The sequence below is a fragment of the Mesoplodon bidens genome (assembly GCF_964165515.1).
Source record: "Mesoplodon bidens genome assembly, chromosome: 19".
NCBI lineage: Eukaryota > Metazoa > Chordata > Mammalia > Artiodactyla > Ziphiidae > Mesoplodon > Mesoplodon bidens.
The window spans coordinates 22,216,172-22,222,171 of record NC_138179.1 but is presented as its reverse complement, the minus strand read 5'-3'; positions in this window follow the sequence as shown (position 1 = coordinate 22,222,171).

The window sequence follows — 6,000 nt, the reverse complement described above, 5'->3', positions numbered from 1 at the left end:
ACAGTTGTCTCAGAGCCCCCCCCCATCACCTTTGAGGGCACCAAGCGGTGGAAGTGATGGACTCGGACCAGAGAGGTAACTCAGTGCACAAAGTCAAGCATCCCTTTGGGAAGAGTAAGGACAATATATATTTCTTCCAAGCAGGGTTTTTAACATTTTTGTTTCCATGCACCCCCTTGGCAGTATGGTGAAGCCCATGGACCCCTCCTACTCAGAATAATGTTCTTAAATTCATAAGATAAAATATATAGGGGACCTCCCTGGCGGTCCAGTAGTTAAGACTACGCGCTTCCACTGCAGGGGGTGTGGGTTCAATTCCTGGTCTTGGAATTAAGATCCCACATGCTGCGTGGCCAAACATAAATAAATTAATTTAATTTAATGGATAAGCAACAAGGATAATATGTACAGGAAAATATAACCATTATAAAAAAATAAAATATATAGGAATACAAAGAAAATTAAACTACTTAAATACAGTTATCAAAATTAAAAAACAAAATTGTAAATGGAGTGTAACCTTTAAAAACTGTGTGTGTGTGTGTGTAAATTGGTATATATATATATATATATATACACATATATTGGACTAAACGTAGATGTCTTCAATATACTTTGTACGTTTTTGATATTTGAAGAGAATTTTTTGAATCTGTGCGTTTTATTTTTTCAATCTTATTTTACAAATTCCTGTTCTATAAATAATAGGGTATTTCAGATAGAGAAACTTAAGGCACTTTGCCATTTGGTGATGAAATGAAGGGCAGAAGATTTAGAAAAGTACATGTGCCCAAACCCACAACAAACCAAAATTATAAACTCATGGCTAATGTGTCCAGTGGTCAAAGACTTTATACTGCTGCCAGAACTGCCAAATAATTTTAATAAAAGTGGATCTGAACATAAAAAATTTGGTATATGTATATACATATATTGGTGTGTATATATATATATATATGTATGTGTGTGTGTTGTGTGTGTATATATATATATATATATATACACACACACACATATACACAGTTGGTAATTGTGTGTGTGTGTGTGTGTGTGTGTATATACCAGAATTGTATTATAGTACATCCAGTTGGTGTTAGACCAGTTAGGGGTGAAATAGAAGAGGTCATTGTAATATCCCAAGTTTGGGGTGATGAGGGTCTGCACTAAGCTGGTAGAGGTGGGAGAGGAGGAGATGAAGCCAGATAAGCAAAAAGCAAGGGCAGTAATGATATGGATGATCCATAAAGTATGGAGCAGAAAGAGCAGGTTCAAAGATGGAGACTTTGCCAAGAAGAATGGAGACACCAGTGACAGAAACAGGGCTTCTGATGAAGGGTTTGATTGTGGATAGGGCAAAGAGGAGAGAGGGCTTCTGTTCTTGCCCCCAGGTCACAATTGGGGCACTTTACCCTTTGTCCCCCACTCGCCAACAGTGGAATTCTGCTATGCATCGCTTTTCACTGTGGGATTCTCATTGGCCAGCAAAGCAGGGATGACTGAGCCGTATGTCAGAGCTCTGTACCATTTCTTCATGAGGCCCCTGTGTCTGGAGCCAGTGAGCTACACACGTCCCCACCACCCTCAGAACGAGTTACGTATTCTTCTGACAAAGTTCTGGCAACTCCCAGTGTTGCCTCCTTAACCTGCCCTCCTGCATCTCACACCTGTTTCTCAGCATTTATTCCAGAAGTGGGAGCAGGACGCAACTTGGACGTGGTCAGATGGGAGAGGAGGTGTGTGGTGGTGGACATCCCCCTGGTGACCTGCTTAGAGTCTGAGGGAGGTGGGGGTGAGGGGCTTGGGGGTTGGTCCCATCACTGCGTTTCATAATCTGATGGGTCCTCATGGAGAGGGGCGTGCCCATCACATCCTCAAGGGTAACGAGAAGTTTCCTCGGGCTGTGACCCAGGCCAGGATCTTTGTGTCCTTAACCCAGTGGGGATGCCCCCTGTTCCTTCCCTTGGAACCTCCTATAAGGAGCCATTGGGAGTCCACGGGGCCGCAGCCTCCAAAGTGCCACATAATTTAGCTCTTTTCACCTGCTTTGTTTAGCCAAGCCATTTCCTTGTAACCTTCTGCAGGTGAGGTGTTTGGGAGTGGGGAGGGCTGTCTGTACTACGTTGGGAAAGGATCTAGGGGAGAGAAGGGTTTGCCTCGCTGTGAAGGTGGGGTCAGCAGAGCTAGGACTCAGTGGTGAGGAGAACAGGCTGACTCCCTAGTCCCTTCTGTTGCCCTGGATACCTTCCCAGGGGCATCCCAGGATGCTCCAGTGACTTGGGCAGTGGGAAGCCACTCAGCTGGTTAGACTGTAAGGTTAGTGGTGCCCTTTCTTCTCAGCCTCCTCTTTTGCTGCCAACCCTTCAATGTTGGGTTACCAGGCTCTACACACTCCTCCCAGATCACCTTCCCCACGCACAGACCAGTGCCTCCCAAACCTTCATCTCCATCCCAGATCTCTTCTGACTACCTGGGGGACACCTCCATTTTTGTGTCCCACCGACATCTCAAACTCAACACGTCCTAAGCAGAGCACATCATCTTCCTCCCATACATGTGCCATCTCCCGTGTTCCTATCACAGTTATGAAATTATCACCTACCCAGTGGTCCAAGCAAAAAGTCTGGGCTTCATCATCAGCTCCTCTCTCTCCTCCTCCCTTCACATCCAATGCCTGGTGATTCTACCTCCTGACATCTTTTTTTTTTAATACATTTATTTATTTTTGGCTGCATTGGGTCTTCGTCGCTGCACGTGGGCTTTCTCTAGTTGCGGCGAGCGGGGGCTACTCTTTGTTGCGGTGCGCAGGCTTCTCATTGCTGTGGCTTCTCTTGTTGTGGAGCATGGGCTCTAGGCGCGTGGGCTTCAGGAGTTGTGGCTCAAGGGCTCTAGAGCACCGGCTCAGCAGTTGCGGCGCACGGGCTCAGTTTCTCTGCGGCATGTGGGATCTTCCTGGACCAGGGCTCGAACCCGTGTCCCCTGCATTGGCAAGCAGATTCTGAACCACTGCGCCACCAGGGAAGTCCCTCCTGACATCTCTTGAGTCCTTTCATCCCTCTCCATCTCCACGGCCGCCACCCTAGTCCTGGCCAGCACTATTTCTGTCTGGAGCGTCCAAAGTCCTCTTATGGGACTCCCCACATCCTCTCCTGTCTTCTTCCTCTGCAGCTGGAGTGATCATGTCTCTCCCTAATATAAACCCATTTGGGTGGTTTCCCATTGCTCCTAGGATAAAATCCGGATTCCTTGACATGCTCTGTTAGGCCCTTAACTGTGCCTGTTCTGTTTCCCATTGTACTTAATGTTCCAGACAGACTCATCTTTGTTCAGTTCCTTAACTCGCTTTATTGCTCGCCTCTGAGGCTTTGCAAATATCTTCGGCTTTCCCTCCCTCCCCTCTCCCGTGACCAGCCGCTAGTCATCCCTCAGGTGTCAGCTAATCCTGGGAACCCTTCCCTGATCCAGAGAGTCTGGGCTGCATCCCCTGCTGTGAGCTCCCACCTGTACCCTGAGCTTCCTCTCAAAGATGTTTCATTGAAATTGTCTGCTTCACGGCCCTCTCCCACTGTGTGTGCCCCTGCCCAGGGAGGAGGCCCTTGACAGTTTTCTTACCTGAGTGACAGATGGGGTGGGGCTCCCTGTTTCACACCCTTTGTCCCATTCTCTAGCCACGGCCTTCTCCTCCAGCCTGAGCAGACAGATGAAGCTGCACAAAGCCACCCGTCCTGGGAGAAAATGGCCCACAGTCGCTGCACTCCTAGTGGACTGCTCACATAGGAAGGTCTTTCCTGAAGCCCAAGACAGGCCTCTAACCCAGGCCCCACCGCAGCAGTGCCCGAGGTTCCACCATCTGGCTGTTTACTGCTCCCAAATGTCTAATGACAGGCTGAGGATTTCTTTGATTGCCGCCCCAGGGTCTTGAATGCAGCAGGTGCTGGGGAAGTAAATACAGCTTGTGGGACCCTGGGGCCTCTGAAGGCTCAGCTGCTTTGGGGGACACCCTCCTCCCACAGGCTCGCAACTGTCTGGCGTCCACCTCCTTTTTTCCTTTCTACCCCTGTTGTCCACACCTGGGTTTGGGCGGGGTGTCCCAGGTGCTATTTGGAGGGCCGCCCAGGGGTGCGCTGGCCTGTTAGAGAGGCTGGGAGCCGCTCTGGAGAAAGTGGCCTTCTCCAGGGGTCCCATCCGGACCCCTGCACACACGTACCCATCTCTGTGCCCGGCCCTCCTGGAGCCCTTCTTCCAGCACATATCAGGCTGAAAGGGATGAACGCATGCTCAGTTCAGTGCCGTGTCTTTTTCTGTGAAATTGAAGGCCCTGTTGGCTGCCAGGCAGGTGTTGAGACAGAGACAAGACTTACTGGTTCTCCCTGTCTCTCCACGCCCCACCCCGCCCCGCTCCAGCACATGCATACACTGTCCTTCATTTGACATGAGGACAGAGCTTGTAACTTTGAATGACTGGAGGAATGAAGTGAAAAAAGGGAAATGCTTGAGGACTTGCAAAGCAAAGCCACCCATAAGCCCAGTTCACTAAGTTCACTCTTCTATTAAGGAAAAAAATGTGTATCAACCTTTACTAACTTTAACATTCACATTTATTCATTTGTTCAACATATATTTATTGAGCACCTTGTAGGTGACAGGCACCATGCTAGGTGGTAGGATACAGTGGAGGGCAGAAATGGAGTTCCTGCCCTCATGGAGTTTACACTCTACTGAGGAGTGGACTCATTGAGCAAAGAAACACATCGTTCAATGTTAAGATTGCAATGGTAAAAAAAAAACACAACACCAAAACAAAACAACAACAAAAGATTGCAATGCTGAAAAAGAAATTACAACAGTGACTTGGGCTAGAAAAGGAGGTGTGTGATGCTACCGTAGGGGCCTCCAGTGTCTAAAAAAGAATTTGGTCAGAGAGCTGTTGACTGATGAGACCCCCAAAAAAGACAAGACTTAGGTTTGGACATTGTTAATGGTCTTGTTTCAGACCTCGGATGTAGTGAGCTGAGGTCACCATACTCCTTCTGTTCATGGTACATTATTATCATTGCTCCACTTGGGTGCCCTCTCTTATTACCTTTGGTCTCTGTTTCTCATTCCGATTCCCCGCTTCCCCCATAGGTGGGTAATGCTGAATTTCTAATGGGACAATCTGCCCTGTTGTCTGGCTTTCTCTGGGAAAGCTGATGGGTTGGGATTTTGTCAAATGGGAATGATGAAAAGATACTGGGTCAAGTTGAAGGGCACTGGAAAAGCTGTTACTGGAAGTTGGATAAGGAGGGAAAAAGAAGAAATGGATTGGGGCAAAGATGTGATTGAGCTGGAGGTCCTGATGACTTTGAGATCCGAGTACTGAAGAGGAAGATGCATGATGGAAGGAAGGGGGGTTATGGTCAGAGGTAGGGTGCTTGAGTGAGTGTGGAAATGAAGCCCATCTGGGTGATGACAAAATTCCATGGCCGAGGTAGAATGGAGGAAGTCATTGGAAAAAGGTTCAGGTTGCACCCCTTCCTTTAAGAACACGTAGAAGTTGTATACATCATTTTCTCTCCTACCAATCAGAATTTAGTCACAGGGAATTCCCTGGTAGTCCAGTGGTTAGGACTCCATGCTTCTACTGCAGGGGTCACAGGTTCAATCCCTGGTCAGGGAACTAAGATCTCACATGCCATGTGGCACGGCCAAAAACAAAACAGAATTTAGTCACAGCTGTAAGGGACACTGAGAGATGTCATCTTTATTTTGAGCAGCCACAACCCCTGCTAAAATACTGGAGGGTCCTATTTCTAGAAAAGGGAATCAGATATCGGGGAACAACTGGCATCCCCTTCCACAGGGAGTGATGGGGAAGTCAGCAGAACACAAAGTAGGGGGTGAAGGTGATATAGAATGGCATGAACTTAAAATGGGCAAGATTTTCTTCGAAGGGGGTGGAGAATAATCTGGGAGTGGTCCAGAGAGGACCCAAACCCCAACTCCCTGGCCGGAGGAAGGTGA